At 43.9% G+C, this 16109-nt stretch overlaps 1 protein-coding gene across 2 annotated transcripts in view; it reads right to left on the bottom strand.

Moving 5' to 3' along the window:
- Positions 1-415: 415 nt before the first annotated feature.
- C18H17orf100 (chromosome 18 C17orf100 homolog) overlaps positions 416-16109 on the bottom strand; it is a 69935-nt gene continuing 54241 nt past the window's right edge. The window contains exon 3 of one of the 2 annotated variants that reach the window (XM_060082116.1): positions 416-492. The gene's annotated coding sequence lies outside the window, so the exon portion shown is untranslated. Of the gene's footprint in view, positions 493-9393; positions 9458-16109 lie in introns of those variants that run through there. The other variant, XM_060082114.1, reaches the window with a different exon arrangement.

The following is a 16109-nucleotide window of genomic DNA, read 5'->3' as shown; positions in this document are numbered from 1 at the left end:
CACTCAGCCTGACGTGTGGCCATTTATCGGGATTCTTGGGGCTGCAAGGACGGTAGCTCCAAAACTTGTCCACATATTGGAATCACTTGGGAAACTTACCTGCCCAACTCCAGAGAGCGTGATTTCCCTGGTCTGGCATGTGGCTGTGACTTTGGAGTTTTTGAAAGGTCCCAGGTGATTCTAACGTGGAAAGAAGTTGGGAGCCACTGATGCAGGGGGAAAGGGCTGGTTCTGAGTTCTAGCCTTGGCCCTCTGCCTTCTCATCTGAACAATAAGAGGATGGGGCATATGAGCTTCACTCAAGATTCCAGAAGTGTGGGACCCACCTTTGGTGCTCATGGAAGAAAGACGGGGCTGGATTTCTGTAGGAGGAGAGCTGGGATCTGTGGGTGGAAGTCCCAGGAGGCCCCGAACTTCCTCCTGGTTACGACTCAGTCCCTGGATGAACCTGTCAGGAATGGAAGGGACCTGGCCCCAGAAGTGACTCAGTCCCTGGATGAACATGTCAGGGATGGAAGGGACCTGGCCCCAGGAGTGAGGCCAGGAGGGTCTAGGATCCAGTGAGCATGCAGCTCTCATGTTCCCCTGTGGGTGAGCTTGCAAGATAGCCCATCTAAGCCAAGGTGCAGACAAGCTCTTCATCTGGGCCAGCCCAGGGTAGTACACAGGAAGAGAAGGGGCGCCGGCCTGCCAGACGGAGTGCTCTTCTGGGATGTGGGAACAGGATGGGAGGCTGCTTACATACCCCCCACCTCCACTTGCTCGATAGACACTCTCTCATGTGCATCTCCCACCCCCGGGGTCCTCAGAGCTTTCCCAGACCCCAGACACAGCTGTGCTAACAGAAGGATTCCAAAGCACCATATTAAGTGATGGCACAAGCAGGCTGAGAGAATTCTTGTGAAGTCTACAAATGGAGTGAGAGCAGCTTTTCTGAGGAGGACAGTGGGATTAAGGAAAAGGTTCAGACGTGGTCTCCAGCCAACTACCAGACTCTAAAATTCAGGTACCGAATGAGAGACAGTGGGTGGGAACAATAAATATCAGTAATAGGAGATAACAGCGGTGAATGAATGCTTAAACATTTCCTGTGTTCCAGGCATTATACTAAAAATTCCTCAGGCAGGATCCTTTTTAATCTGCCCGATGGCTCTGGTGTAAGGATTATTACCCCATTTTGTACCTATGGAAATGGAGGCACAGAGAGGTTAAGTACTTTGCTCTAGGTCACACAGTGATGTCAGAACTGGGATTGAAACCAGGGTGATCTCACTTAGGGGTCTATAAGCCCAAGCCAGACACCATCTACCTTATTTGACAGCTGGTGGGGATGGAGGTGACCCGGGTTAGCTTCCTGATTCCTTTCCTCATCAGCTGGGCAAATTCTTTAATCCCTCTGACCTTTGCTTCCCATTCCTGTCTATCTCCAGGCAGTTTTATGAATAGCAACAATAGTGGAAAAAACTGTGCTTTCACATACATTGTCTCCTGCTGAGATCCCCCAGAATGGAGGGGGTGGTAGAGATGTCAAAGAGGGCTGCACAGGTGAGATATTCCAGGAGACAAGGATCAGTGATGGGGGCTATGGCGGTGGAATTGGAAATGACCATGAGTTTTTTCATCTACGTCCTAATTGTCTTCCAAGATGCCCACCCCTGCACCATCCCTTCCTTACATCTCAAAATTCCACAAGTTCTTCAAGGCCAACTCTGACATTATCACTGATACAGGATCTACCTCCTCTGTCTCTGGTTATGGTTGGCTGCTTGTCTGTCTGTTGCCCCAACTTGCCCTCAGCCAACCACGGGTGTAGGTGATTTGAGATTCATCACCTCTTTCATCAGGCTCTTTCTGATTCATCACCTTCTTCCAGGGGGTCCCATGTGCTTGTGCCTGGTAGGCCGTGAAGCCCTGGGCTGTGCGGTAGTGGGCAGGTAAACGCTGGCTGAACTGAACGGGTGTGCATGATGTGGGTCTGAGATAAATCAGAGCAGAAGTTAGAAATCTCCCTGCACCCTCACCTCCACCCCACCCCACCCCAGAACCCAAGGGCCCTCCAAACAGCAGCGGAGGCCATTTCCTTCTGAATTTTAAAGATAACTTATATTCTATAACTAATGCAGAAATATGTTTGCTTTGAAAGCAGTTAGAATATTACAGACGAAGGAAAATTTCTTTTGGACCACCATGGCCGATCCTGAGCCATCACTATTTTTAACTGGAGTGTGTAACCAAGGCACATTCTGGTTGGCACAAAAGCCTGTCCCCATTCCCACCATGACATGAATCAGTGCTGCGGGCTTGCCTGATTTCATCATTCTGCCACCCGTCTTTGGCTGGTCACCAACCCCTCCCCAACCCCAAACCCATAAAAAAACTAGATGAGAAACGCTCTGTTGTGAGCTGAGAATTCCTCTCCAGGGCACTGCGGCTACCAGCTTGGCAGTGGGCAGGAGTTTCCGGCAGCCTCTTTTGTGTCCGGCCTGTGGGTCAGGGGAGTGGGGGAAGGGGTGTCACAGGGAACTAATCCCTCCGACGTGACTTGGCTGGGCTGCCCAGCGTGACCTTCCAACGGGAGAACGGAAAGGGGGAAGCAGAAATTCTAGGCTGGCCCAGGAAGCAGGAATAATAGTACATACCTCGATGTGTTGTTTTGAGGATAAAATGAGAAATTGTGTGTGAAAGCTGTACAAGGTCACGGAAGACAGGAGAGAATATTAAAAGGTTATTTCCATGGTTGACTTTGAGAAGGGATCTTGGTCAGGCTTTCTTCTCTTAAGGGATCGCTATGCTAAGGAAAATGATGTAACGACAGAGGTATTTTACCTCCCAGACAAAAATTACATGGTGGAATTGTGCACACTTCTGTTGGTCATGCCTTTAGAAAGATCCTGTGGTCAGAGTGGGCCTGAGTCCTGGGAGACATGATCATTGAGATTGCAGTCTCCCCAGGTACAATATGTTTGGGTGGGAATTTGTTTTTCAGACCACAGGCAATTGCATCAAATGACGAGTCTCTGGATGGACTTCAAGCCTTGGGAATATCTGTGATTGTGTTTGGCGCAGATTCCAGGCCTGGCTGGGCTGCAAAGTCAGGGGATGCCCTGCCAGCTCCTGCTTAGTTGGCATCCAAAGGGGAGGAACCTTGTCATTAAACTCACGGGCAAGAAACAGCAACTCCATCGCATTCTGTCTGCAATTGTGGTCCCAAGTATGTTTCCCTTCCATTCCTTCGGAGGTCTGTTTCCACACATTCTCAGCTCTTTTCCTGGTCAGAGCACCTCCTCACCTTCTCCCCCTACCCATCCCCATCCACTCGGCAATCCCAGCTCTCCTCTTTGTCTCCAGATGGTCATTGCTTCAGTGCCCCAAAGGCACATCTCAGGGTCAGTGTTCTGGGGCTTTCTCCCTCTTTGCTGGTGATTTTCTAAATCTCAATCATGGAATGGCCACCTTAGTTGCTGCCAAATCTCATGTGACCCAGGACAAATGACCATGTACATTAAACCTTTTATTGTCACTTTTTGGGGGGGTGGGCGGGGAAATGAAAGAAAAAAATTTAGACCCTGAGCATCTTTCTGCTATCAGAAAAGCTTACTTCGTATAAGTCATGCTGATGAACAGCCACTCGTTTTAGAGAATAATTAGTGTCTTTTAGTTTTTAAAAATGGACACCCCCCGCCTTACGACCTCATTTAACATTAATTATCTCCTAAGAATCTTATCTCCAAATACAGACACTTTGGGAGTTAGAGCTTCAAAATATGAATTTGAGAGGATACAATTCAGTCCTGACACCATCTGACAATGTTGTAAATTGTGCATTAAAAAGCCATAGGAGGGCTTCCCTGGTGGCGCAGTGGTTGAGAGTCCGCCTGCCGATGCAGGGGACGTGGGTTCGTGTCCCGGTCCGGGAGGATCCCACATGCCGCGGAGCGGCTGGGCCCGTGAGCCATGGCCGCTGAGCCTGCGCGTCTGGAGCCTGTGCTCCGCAACGGGAGAGGCCACAACAGTGAGAGGCCTGCGTACCGCAAGGAAAAAAAAAAAAAGCCATAGTAATTCTAAAGAAATCAAGAGGGGAAAGAATGGTCTTTTGTATTTATCCACGCACAATACAATTCTAAGCCTAACTACCAGAGTTAGATCAAATTTCACCGGATAAAGGCACACTCCCCTTGAGTCCGACCCCACTTCAGTCACTAGTTGCAAGTTCAGGGACTCCAAACCCTCCCACACTCCTGACTGGCTACAAATCCTGGGGTTCCCACTAGCTACTAAGGATACCAGCCACAAGCTTGGGGGTCCCCAGGTTACCCTCACTTCTGATCAGCTGGCTACAAGTCTGGGAGTTCCCAGGACTCCCTCCGGTACTAGAATGACTCATAGAACTCAGGAAAGTGCTATACTTATGATTACAGTGTATCATAAAGGATACAAACCAGGCCCAGCCAAATGAAGAGACACACAGGATGAGGTCTGGAGGCTCCCAGACGAAGAGCTTTCATGTCCTCAGGGATGAGCCACCCTCCCAGCGGGTCGATGTATGATCACCAGTTAGAATGTTGATATATAAAATGTTGAGAAGACATGGGGAGGGAAAGGAGAAATGGCTGGCAGTGATGTGGTAGGATTTGTGTAAGAGGGCTGCATGCTCATCTTTTATGATAGGAAGTCAAGAAATATTTCATAAACTTGGAAAGTTGCAAAATCGCAGTTTATTTTACTTAGAAATATGGGGAATTCCCTGGTGGTCCAGTGGTTAGGACTCCACGCTTCCACTGCAGGGGGCACGGGTTCCACCCTTGGTCGGGGAACTAAGATCCCGTGTGCTGCATGGCGCAGGCCAAAGAAAAGAAAAGAAAAGAAATATAGAGGTAAATACTAGAAGAAAGTGCTAGAAGTAGTGTTGCAAGTGTGTACCTCTGGGGGATGGGAAGAGGTGGGGTAGGTAGGGTGATTAATTGGTTGTTGTTGAAATATCTGTTTAGGGCTGTTGAACATCTTGCTTTAATTCCTTCTTTTTATTTTATTTTATTTATTTTTGGCTGTGTTGGGTCTTCACTGCTGTGTGCGGGCTTTCTCTAGTTGCAGCGAGAGGGGGCTACTCTTCGTTGCAGTGCGCAGGCTTCTCATTGCAGTGGCTTCCCTTGTTGCGGAGCACGGGCTCTAGGCACACAGGCTTCAGTAGTTGTGGCATGCGGGCTCAGTAGTTGTGGCTCACGGGCTCTAGAGAGCAGGCTTAGTAGTTGTGGTGCACGGGCCTAGCTGCTCTGCATCATGTGGGATCTTCCCGGACCAGGGAACGAACCCACGTCCGCTGCACTGGCAGGCGGATTCCCAACCGCTGTGCCACCAGGGAAGTCCCTTTAGTTCCTTCCTGTTGGCATCTCGGCCCTTTCTAGTGGTACAAGGGTGCCGGGAGAGCCAAAGAGATAACAGGTTGCCCCAATGATGACCATCAACAGCCAGACTGGAAATGTCATCAGGAAAATGAACTCTGTTATCCTTCATTCCAGGGCCACTTCCATGTATGGCCGCTGATGGGAAGAGCAAGTAAGGCAGTGCAGATCAGACCACACTGGCTTATTTGACCTCAACAGTAGCCTGCTTGGCAGGAAGAAACACCAGATATTCAGGGTAATCAAGAAATTCTAGGGCACACAGTTGGGAGAACACTCACATTTATATACAATCCAAAGCTCCACCTCTGTCTCCTTCCTCCTCATACTTGGAGGGCCGTCTGTACCATCCTCAGGGCAGATGAAAAGAACCACACATACAGACTTCCAGATTAGGTCCATATAACCACCTTTTGGAATTATAGTAAGGGAAGTCATTTAGGCATACTGGGAAACCTTCCCTTCTGCTTGCACAATTTCCCTTCTGTTGCATTCCTTTTGATTTTTTTTTTAACAGTTATATTCCAGTCTCTGTCCCTTTTTGGTTGAAGTTAAGCAAAACTACATTATTTACTTACATATTGTAAATGACAGCTGGGGTTCTGTTGATATCTTCTCTGCTATCCCTCTATTTTTTTCTTTTTTTCTGAAATTTCTAAGCAAAGACCTGACTTTCCAGTTTCCTATTTCTACTTTAAATAAAATTTGATCTTTCTATAAATTGTTTATTTTTTGAAATAATCCCCTCACTTATTTTATATAAGTAAAAGCATTATTATTAATATTTTAAAATGTCAAAATAAAAAAAAAATCTGTTCACCCACTACTCAGCTTAAGAAAATATTAGAAATAATAGTTGAAGTTCCCTGTGTCCTCCAGTTCTGTTTTCCTGCCTTCCCATATATAACTACTCTCCTAAATTTGGAGCTTATTATTCGTTTGCATGGCTTTTAAACATTTACTACATATGTTTGGACCCATAAGCAACATATAATATTGTTTTTGCATACTGTTAAACCTTGTATAAATGGAGTTAAAATGTATATAATACTACAAATAAACAAATTAAAAACTCCTTTGACCCTCTAGCCCTTTCAAGTAAATCTCATTTTTTTTTTTTTTTTTTACAATTGAACTTCTGTAAAGAGAAGTCTCATCTTGCTTGTTTCCGTGCATCATCTCCCGTTCTCTTTACCCTACTGCAGTCTGGCTTCTGCCTCTGCTGAACCCCATTCCATCTACAGTTACCTTATTGTCCAGTCCTCATCCACTTGACAATCTGCACTGTGGGGATTCTGAACAACTTTATATAAAAAGAATTATATAACTTAATTCAGAGGGCTAGAACTCTATATGGCATCTTTAACAATGAAATGCAATGTGTTATAAAAGGTACACATTTTACTAAAGGGAAGACCCTTCCAACAAATATTTTTATCTTTTCTATTGATGGATGTATCTGAAAGAGGGAGAGAGGGAGCAAAAAAGGACTTGCCATTCAGCAAGAAGGGAACTGAATAATTAGAGCAAAGGGGAAATTTTGAATCCTCACTCAGCGAATCTGTGTTTTCAGATTTGCCAATCAAGGCCACCATTACTATTTCACGGCACAAAACTTCGGACCCACCATCAATTTGGAAATGGGATCAAAGTTCACATTTTCATTCAAACCTCACTTGTATACACAGTGATAAAAAGATCCCTAACTTAAAAACACTCAGTTCTTTTTCATCCCTATGCTGCTCTAACTATCCCTCTATACCCCTACCCCCAAAGATGACCTTTGGAGACTAAATATTCAATAAGTGGGACATTAGCTATTCTTCTTTGTCTGAAATTTTTTTTTTCCTTTATCTTATACCTGGAGCCTCATGAATGTTTTTCTAGTGTTAAATATATGCAGGCCCCTTTAAAAATATTATGAGCATTTATTTTGCAATATTTAAAATACATTAAAAACTATAAAGGAAAATATGATAAACATCTCTGTATTCACACCCAGTTAAAATGATAAAACATTTCAGATATTGTTGGAGCTCTCCTCTCTAATCATAGGCCTACTCCCTACCAGGTTAAAACCAGACTGAATATGGTGTTTATTTATCCCTCTAGTCTTTACACTTTTACTATTTCTGTTTGTATCCTTAAGCAAAATATAGTATTATATTGCATATTTAAAATGTTATAAGCATTATCACTCTGTAACTCTCCTTCTGTAACTTACTTCTTTCACCAAATACTTATAAGCTTCATTTATATTTATGTGTATACCTCTAATTCCTTCATTTTTCCTGCTATATAAAAATCTAGCATGAAAATATCCCAATTTATTTATTTATCCTCTTGTTATTGGATTTTCTCAAATTTTTTGTTCTTGCAAACACTATTACCATAACTTTCTTTTATATGTCTCCTGTACATATGTACAGATTTTTTTCCTAGGACAATGACCTTTGAACTTCTTGTGCACTCACGTGCTCCCTAAGGTAATTTTGTTTTGTTTTGTTTTGTTTTGTTTTGTTTTGTTTTGTTTTCTTTTTGCGGTATGCGGGCCTCTCACTGTTGTGGCCTCTCCCGTTGCGGAGCACAGGCTCCGGATGCGCAGGCCCAGCGGCCATGGCTCACGGGCCCAGCCGCTCCACGGCATGTGGGATCCTCCCAGGGCACGAACCTGTGTCCCCTGCATCGGCAGGCAGACTCTCAACCACTGCGCCACCAGGGAGGCCCCCTAAGGTAATTTTGAAAAAATTATGTATCTCTTTCCACATTTTAAGTAGTCATCTAAATTTTTTATCATAAGTTTATTAAAATTTTTTTATGTATATATGTATATATTATTTATTTTTAAAAATTTTATTTTATATTGAAGTATAGTTGATTAACAATGTTTTGTTAGTTTCAGGTGTACAGCAAAGTGATTCAGTTATACATATACATGTATCTATTCTTTTCCAAGTTCTTTTCTCATTTAGGTTATTATAACATAAGTTTAAATACTAGTTTGAGCCATATGAATCTGCCATATTTGTAGGTTGAAAATGGTTGAATATTAACAGTTTCATATAGTTCAAACTGACAGTTGCAAAGAATGTCATGTCTGGTTATTATAAATATCATTTAAAAATAAAATTGTTACTTCACTTTTCAACATGTACCCAATGGAATCTAAATAACGTAGTAATTTGATACATGCTATTATCCACTGTATTTATTTATTTTTTAAAATTTATTTTTGGCTGCATTGGGTCTCCGTTGCCGTGCATGGGCTTTCTCTAGTTGCGGTGAGCGGGGGCTGCTCTTTGTTGCGGTGCACGTGGGGTTCTCACTGCGGTGGCTTCTCTTGTTGTGGAGCACAGGCTCCAGGCGCGCGGGCTTCAGTAGATGTGGCGCACGGGCATAGCTGCTCCGCGGCATGTGGGATTTTCACGGACCAGGGCAAGAACCCGTGTCCCCTGCATTGGCAGGTGGATTCTTAACCACTGAGCCACTAGGGAAGCCCTCCACTTTAAAATTACTCAAATAAACTCTTCCTTGACAGACCAAAATTTTATGTAGTTATGTTTCTCATTTATCTTATATTTCCATTCCATTTAGTTAATAAAATCTCTGTTAACATATTTTTTATTTGAAGTCTTCTACTGCTCTCCCAACCATATTTTTCCACAATAAAAATATGTGTATAAATTGAAATGCTCATGTTTCAAAATTTTTTATGAAAGGCTCTAAGAGTTAAAATTTTCTTCTGCTTTAAGTTATGACAGCAATTATTAGTATATACTTAACCAAAGCAACATAAGTATAAGAGATTTTTATAAATAATAATAATAATTTTTTTTGACAAGTTTTATTTTATTTTATTATTTTTTGTTTTTGTTTTGTGGTACGCGGGCCTCTCACTGCTGTGGCCTCTCCCGTTGCGGAGCACAGGCTCTGGACGCGCAGGCTCAGCGGCCATGGCTCACGGGCCCAGCCGCTCAGCAGCATGTGGGATCTTCCCGGACCGGGGCACGAACCCGCATCCCCTGCATCGGCAGGCGGACTCTCAACCACTGCACCACCTGGGAAGCCCATAAATAATTATTATATATAAAAAGTGAAATTTGATTGCAAAGGCAGTTCAATAAGGTTGATGGGGCTTAATTTGTTATCAGTTAGCCATGGATGAATGTTACTTATTACTTGGTGGAGGCAAGATTCAGCATCAATTCTATCCTTATTTTCTGTTATAGATGTAGGCTCTGAGCAACTCTGCTGAGGTAAATAGATAGGAATAGAAGATTTTTAAAAGCAGAGTTTCTTACTTCTATGAACTTTCCCAAGTTGCACCAAATTTGCCAAAAATCACATAATGATCTATCATAGAAAATTGTTTTGGATGTTGTATCATTTGGCAGCCTGATTTGGTTCTCACTCAATTTCATTGACAGCAAAGAACTGCAAAGCACCTGGCTCAGAAAAGCATTTGCTGCTCAGACTTTTAGCATCATTTTCCTGTTCAACTTTCAAGAATTCCACCAAAAAGTCTTTATTAGGATTTTCAAATGATAATTAAATACCTCTTTTACCATAGAAGCATCTCTTAAGACTCAATATACTCAGAAAGACTTGGGAAAATGAAAATATTGTTAATTGTAATACATCTTACAGTTTCAATACATCTGTTACAATGGAAAGTTATTTTCTGTTATCATGAGATTCAACTATACATGTGTCAAAATATTGAAGCTACAAATTTAGCTCAGTTGGCTTATGGGAAGCATCCTCTATATAACCTAATTGGCAAAGTCAGTATTTATGGTCAAAGTAATCATCCAAATAAGACTTATTTTGTGTGAAAAAAAGTCTGATTTCACTTTCCAGTTTGAAGAGCTATGTTAATTTATATCCCTGTAACAACCATCTCACTTCTGAATTCTTGTAACTCAAGTAACCAAGCTCATATAACTCATATAAGTTGATCCCATTTCCACACACATCACTTCTAAAAGATGTAAGTGTAATGCCCTGGACTTAATAATATTTATCACGTGTGGTAGGTCAGATTATTTGTGCACAATTATTAATTCCCTTCCCATCTTTGCAATCCTTCCCTGCAGACAGAGTACAATTCCCACCCTGTTGACTTTGGACTTGGCCATGGGACTTGCTTTGGCTAGTGGAAGGGGAGAGATGAGGTATGCTGTACCTGAGCAGAAGCTCTAGAGGTGCTGCGAGGTCCCACCAGCCCTCTTGCTCCTGCTCTCCGCCTTGGGAACAGCGTGTCCTGAGAGCGTCCTCTTCCTCAGTCTGGGTCCCGGAATGAGAAAGCAAGTGAAGCAGACCCACAGTTCAGAAATGAGAAGAGTATGGAGCTGCCCACAATCTACCCACAGCTGGGAGCAGAGTTGGAAAACCGCAGACTCCCAGCCGACTTGCAGCTCTGGAGTAAATATTTGCTGTTGCAAGCTGAACCTAGCGAAAGCTGACCAACACTCTCTTCTACTGGCAACATCCTATACTCTGAGCGAATCAAGCTGAATTTTTAGCAACCAAAACTTGTTTACAAATAAAACAGTGTTCCCTAGTTAAAGCCTGGAAACAAGCGATGCCTGCTTTTAGTAGCAGTGACCAGTCCTTGTAGCTGCTCTATCCATAGAAATACTTACAACACCCTGCCCAAATAGACACAAATAGACTCAAATAAAAGTATCTAAAGTTTAAGAAAAACTATTCACCAACTGCATTCCTAGGCATGTTTTATGCATGTCACCCTCTCAACAGTAATACCATTCTCTTTGCTACAATATCAGCCATAAAAATATGAATTGGGAGGGATTGGATTCATTAGTCTAAAGTTTATTTTTTACCTACTGCAATTTTAAAAGGGTTTTTAAATTTTAACATAGTTTGATTTATAAGGCGTTGCAAAAAGAGTACAGAGAGTTCCCGTATACCATTCTCCACACTGCCCCAACACAGCATCCCATACAGACATAGTATGCTATTAAAGGCAGGAAATTGACATTGGTAAAATCCTAACAACTCAACTACAGACTTTATTTGGTTTTAACGATTTTTACATGCAGTGTGTGTGTGGGGGGGTGTGGGTGTGAGTGTGGGTGTAGTTCTATGAAACGTTATCACGTGGATAGATTAGTATGTCCATCACTACAGTTAGGATATAAAACTGCTCAGTCACCTTATTTATTTATTTATTTATTTAAAAAAAATTTTTTTGCAGTATGCAGGCCTCTCACTGTTTTGGCCTCTCCCGTTGCGGAGCACAGGCTCCAGACGTGCAGGCTCAGCGCCATGGCTCACGAGCCCAGCCGCTCCGCGGCATGTGGGATCTTCCTGGACCGGGGCACGAACTCATGTCCCCTGCATCGGCAGGCGGACTCTCAACCACTGCGCCACCAGGGAAGCCCTCAGTCACCTTTTTATAGTCACATTCTCCCCCAACACTGACCCTTGGTATCTACTGGTCTTTTCCACCTCCCTCTAGTTTTTTTCACTTGCAGAATGTTATATAAATGGAATGTTGTACGTAACATTTTGTGATTGGCTTTTTACTCTCAGCTTAAGGCCCTTAAGATCCATCCAAGTATGTTCTTTTTCTTTCTTTTTTCTTGTTTTATACTGCTGAGTAGTATTCCAACTGCGTGGATAAAGTGCAGCCTCTTTACCACTCACCCGCTGAAGGGCATGTGGATTGTTTCTAGCTTGGGGCTATTGTAAATAAAATTCCTCTGAACATTCACATATAGGTTTTTGGGTGAACATGAGTTTTCATTTCTCTAGCATAAATACCCAGGTGTGTGATGCTGGGTTTTATGGTAAATGTATGTTTAACTCTATAAGAAACTGCCAAACTATTTTTCAGAGTGTTTGCACTATTTTATATTCCCACCAGCAATGAATGAGAGATGCGGTTGCTACATGTCCTCATCAGTACTTTGTCAGTATTTTCTGGTAAATAAATTTGCACATATCAATTGAATTCCCATTTCAATTGATGAGAATTGGGAATAATTGAATGACTTGAGGATTAAAAAATCAGAAATAACTTTATTAATTTTTTACATATTATGATCAAACTTTTGTTATGTGTTTAACATATTTAGTGAAAGAAAAATGCCTCTACTGCTAAAAACTAATTAGTTTAGCAGCTGCCAGTAGGCTTTGGTTAGTCCATGTAATCTTTCTTGCATAGCAAGTTTCCATCTAAGCCTGGGTCTACTTCTAGGCTCTTCATTTTATGCTACTCATCTATTTTTTTAATCTTTATGCCAATAGCTAATGGTTATATCAGTTACTATCACTTAGTGAGTCTTATTCTGATAAGACTAGTTTCCCCCCTCTCCTCAGAAGTGTCTTATCTATTCTTGGTTCCTTGCAAAAGTTTGAACTTCAGATTTAGCTTGTCAAATAAAAATTCTGTTGGGATTTTCATTGGAATTGAAATGAATTTATAGATTAATTTGAGAGGAATGCATATCTTTACAATGTTTAGTCTTCCTACCCATGAACTTGGTATAATCTTTCCATTTATTAGCTTATTTTTGTTGTAGCTGCACTTTAGTCCCCAGTATTCCTGAATTATCTCAGGATTTTTCTCAACGATTTGAACACTTTATCATTCATTGGTGATTTTGACTACCTTCCACTGCTGCCTGGCAGATTTTTACTCAGCCTTGAAGTCTCAGCTCAAATGCCACCTCCTGGGTGAAGCCTTCCCCACTGTTCCTGACACTAAGAGTATTTTGCAAGAGCAAATATTTACCGATTGTTGATTATATGCCAGGGCACTGGTAAGCATTTTCTGAGCGTTAACTCATATAATCTTCAAAGCAAACTTCTCAAATCAAAGTTGGTGTTATTTGTGAAAAAATAAGCTCAGAGAGGGCAACTTGATAAGGCACACAGCCAGGATGAGATTAGGGGCAGGACATGCATCCAGGCGGTTCAGCTCTAGAGTCCATGCTCTAACCACATATACCCCCTTTAAAGTGAAATCAAGTCCCCCTAAAACCGAGTACCCCTGCTGAGTTTATGATTAACCTCTCTATCCAAAACTTTATTCTCTTTCTTGTCCTGCCCCTATTCCCCTTAGGATTGAGGAGGATCAAAGAAAAGGCGGATTGAAACTGAGCAGGACCCTGTGGGGCCCTCCTGGGTAAAAAAGCCCCTCCATGTCCATTTCTTTTTTGTAGAAAAAGGCTTTGGTCTCCTAGGTCTTCCCTGAATTCCAAAGAGCAGACTCAAGCAGTTATTAATTAGGGAAGTGAGAGAACGCAGAAACAGAGGAAAAGCAGTCAAGAAACAATAGGTCAGCAATAAAACAGGGTGCTAGTTCCTCCTCGAGGGATATATATACAATCTGACACACATCTTTGAATTGTTCTGCAAGAACTAAGACCCCCCCACCCCCAACCCAGGTGGAGGATGGGGTACATGTTGACCACAAGCGTATAGACCCCAGACTAGTTGGAACCAGAAGGTTGACGATCAAGAGTCGCAAGACACCACCTTGTTACCCCACCACCAACAACCAATCAGAAGAAAGTCATGTCCCCTGCAACCCTCACCCCAAATGTTGCCTTTAAAAACTCTTCCCTGAAAGCCATTGGGGAGTCTGGGTCTTTTTGAGCATGAGCTGCCTATTCTCCTTGCTTGGCACCTGCAATAAACACCACACTTCACCACAACCTAGTGTCAGTAGACTGGCTTTGCTGAGTGTTGGGCGAACGGACCCAAGTGCGGTTGGGTTATAAAAGCAGTTGTATTACTGTAAGGAAATGGTTTACTTAGAGGAAATACAATTATTTTTAAGGCAGGACAAGAAAAATTTTAAACATAAAATTCTCTGCCTGTTTGAGCCACTACTTTCATCCCTTTAACGTGCATTGTGCATCTGCATTATACATTAGCTAGACCCCCTTAGAAGACACAGGAATGCCTACTCGCCAAAAAAAAAGGGGGGGGGGCAGAATTTTCTCCTGGCGCCAGCAAGGTAACTCCTCAGGAGATAACATTCCTCTTTCAATCCTGTAAGGGGTCACAGTAACCCACTACTTGCCTTGTTGGACTACGTAAACCGTCAACATGTTACTCTGATGTATAACCCTTTGTCTCAAAAACTCAAGTGCCTTGACCTCTAACAGGCAAAGCAGTCCTCAGAGCTTTCTGAAAGATTATTTCCTGGGTTTTAATCCTCAGGTTGGCTGTAATAAAAATTTCCATTTCTTTCTTAGATTGACTATTGATTGATTTTTTTCATTGACAACTTGCATTCACTCACACATCGCAGAGAAAAAGTTTTGAGTGCACATATCAGATCAGGCACTGTAAAAGGTGCTGGTTGGACATATGGTGATGAATAAAACAAACGTTAAATAAAAATCACATCAATGGGGCTTCCCTGGTGGCACAGTAGTTGAGAATCTGCCTGCCAATGCAGGGGACATGGGTTCAAGCCCTGGTCTGGGAAGATCCCACATGCCACGGAGCAACTGGGCCCGTGAGCCACAACTACTGAGCCTGCGCGTCTGTGCTCTGCAACAAGAGAGGCTGCGATAGTGAGAGGCCCGCGCACCGCGATGAAGAGTGGCCCCCACTCGCCGCAACTAGAGAAAGCCCTCGCACAGAAACGAAGACCCCACACAGCCATAAATAAATAAATAAATAATTTAAAAATCACACCAATAATTAAATAGGTACAAACAATGCTAAGTGCCGTGGGATGGGGGGAGGGAGGGAAACCCAGGTTTAGATGAATGAGAATTACAAAGGGGGAGGACAGAAGAAAGACAGATACAGGAAGGGTTTGGGGGAATACCTGTCCTTAGGTGGAGGTCACAGGAGGAGACTCGTGAATTTGATTTAGGATGTGTTGAGTTTTAGGGCCTGAGGCACATCCAGGCTGGAAAAAGTTGGAAATATGGAGAATCTGGGACTCTGGCACCAGGGCTGGGTTGAAGACAGAGGATACTAATCACGAAGGAACAGGCTGTGGTTAAACCACCAACAGGGGTAGGCCTCCCCCAAAGAAAGCTGCAGAACGAGAAGCCCGGCAGGCAGAGGAGGAGAAGGGAGGAAAGAAGAAAGTGATAGGGGTGGTGGTGTCTGCAACCTTGTACCTCCAGCGCACAAAACAGGGCTTAGCACAGAATAGGTGCTCAGTACTTGTCCGCAGGAGGCGGGCCGAGTGAATGAACGACCCTCTCAGGGCAGCCTTGGTTAAGTCCCTTCCTCTCGGGACCCTCGTTTCCCCTGTAGCATGGCAGTAGCTGCCACTGTCAGGAGGGCTCAGTCCGCCTTCCGCGCACGCAGTGCCAGCAGGACGTCGGCGGGCTGCGCCAGTGTCCGCTGGAGGGCGAAAGCACGCCGGGCTGCGGAGGACTGTGGCCTCACCTCCTCCGCGATCGCTGGAGAGTGCCCGGGATGCGCTGGGTGGGAGAGGGCGCGCTGGGGACGAGTCCTGTGCCCAGAGCAGCGCGGACACTGCAGGGAAGCTGAGGGTGACGGGGTGGGGTGGGGGAGGCCCGCGGAGCAGACGGCGCTGGGCGCGCGGTGGGTCGCTGCGGGAGGCCCCTCCGGGGTGGGAGTGGGAGGGGCAGGAGTAACCAGGTGAAAAGGAGGGAGAGGTTGGAGAGACGGATGCGAAAGACTCAGAAACCGCTAGGGACTTTCACCTGGAACCCCAGCAGGGCCCAGGAAGGGCAGGTGCGC

The sequence above is a fragment of the Mesoplodon densirostris genome, chromosome 18, assembly GCF_025265405.1.
Source record: "Mesoplodon densirostris isolate mMesDen1 chromosome 18, mMesDen1 primary haplotype, whole genome shotgun sequence".
Lineage (NCBI taxonomy): Eukaryota > Metazoa > Chordata > Mammalia > Artiodactyla > Ziphiidae > Mesoplodon > Mesoplodon densirostris.
The sequence above is the reverse complement of the archived record's forward strand: the minus strand, read 5'-3'. Positions and strand labels throughout refer to the sequence as shown.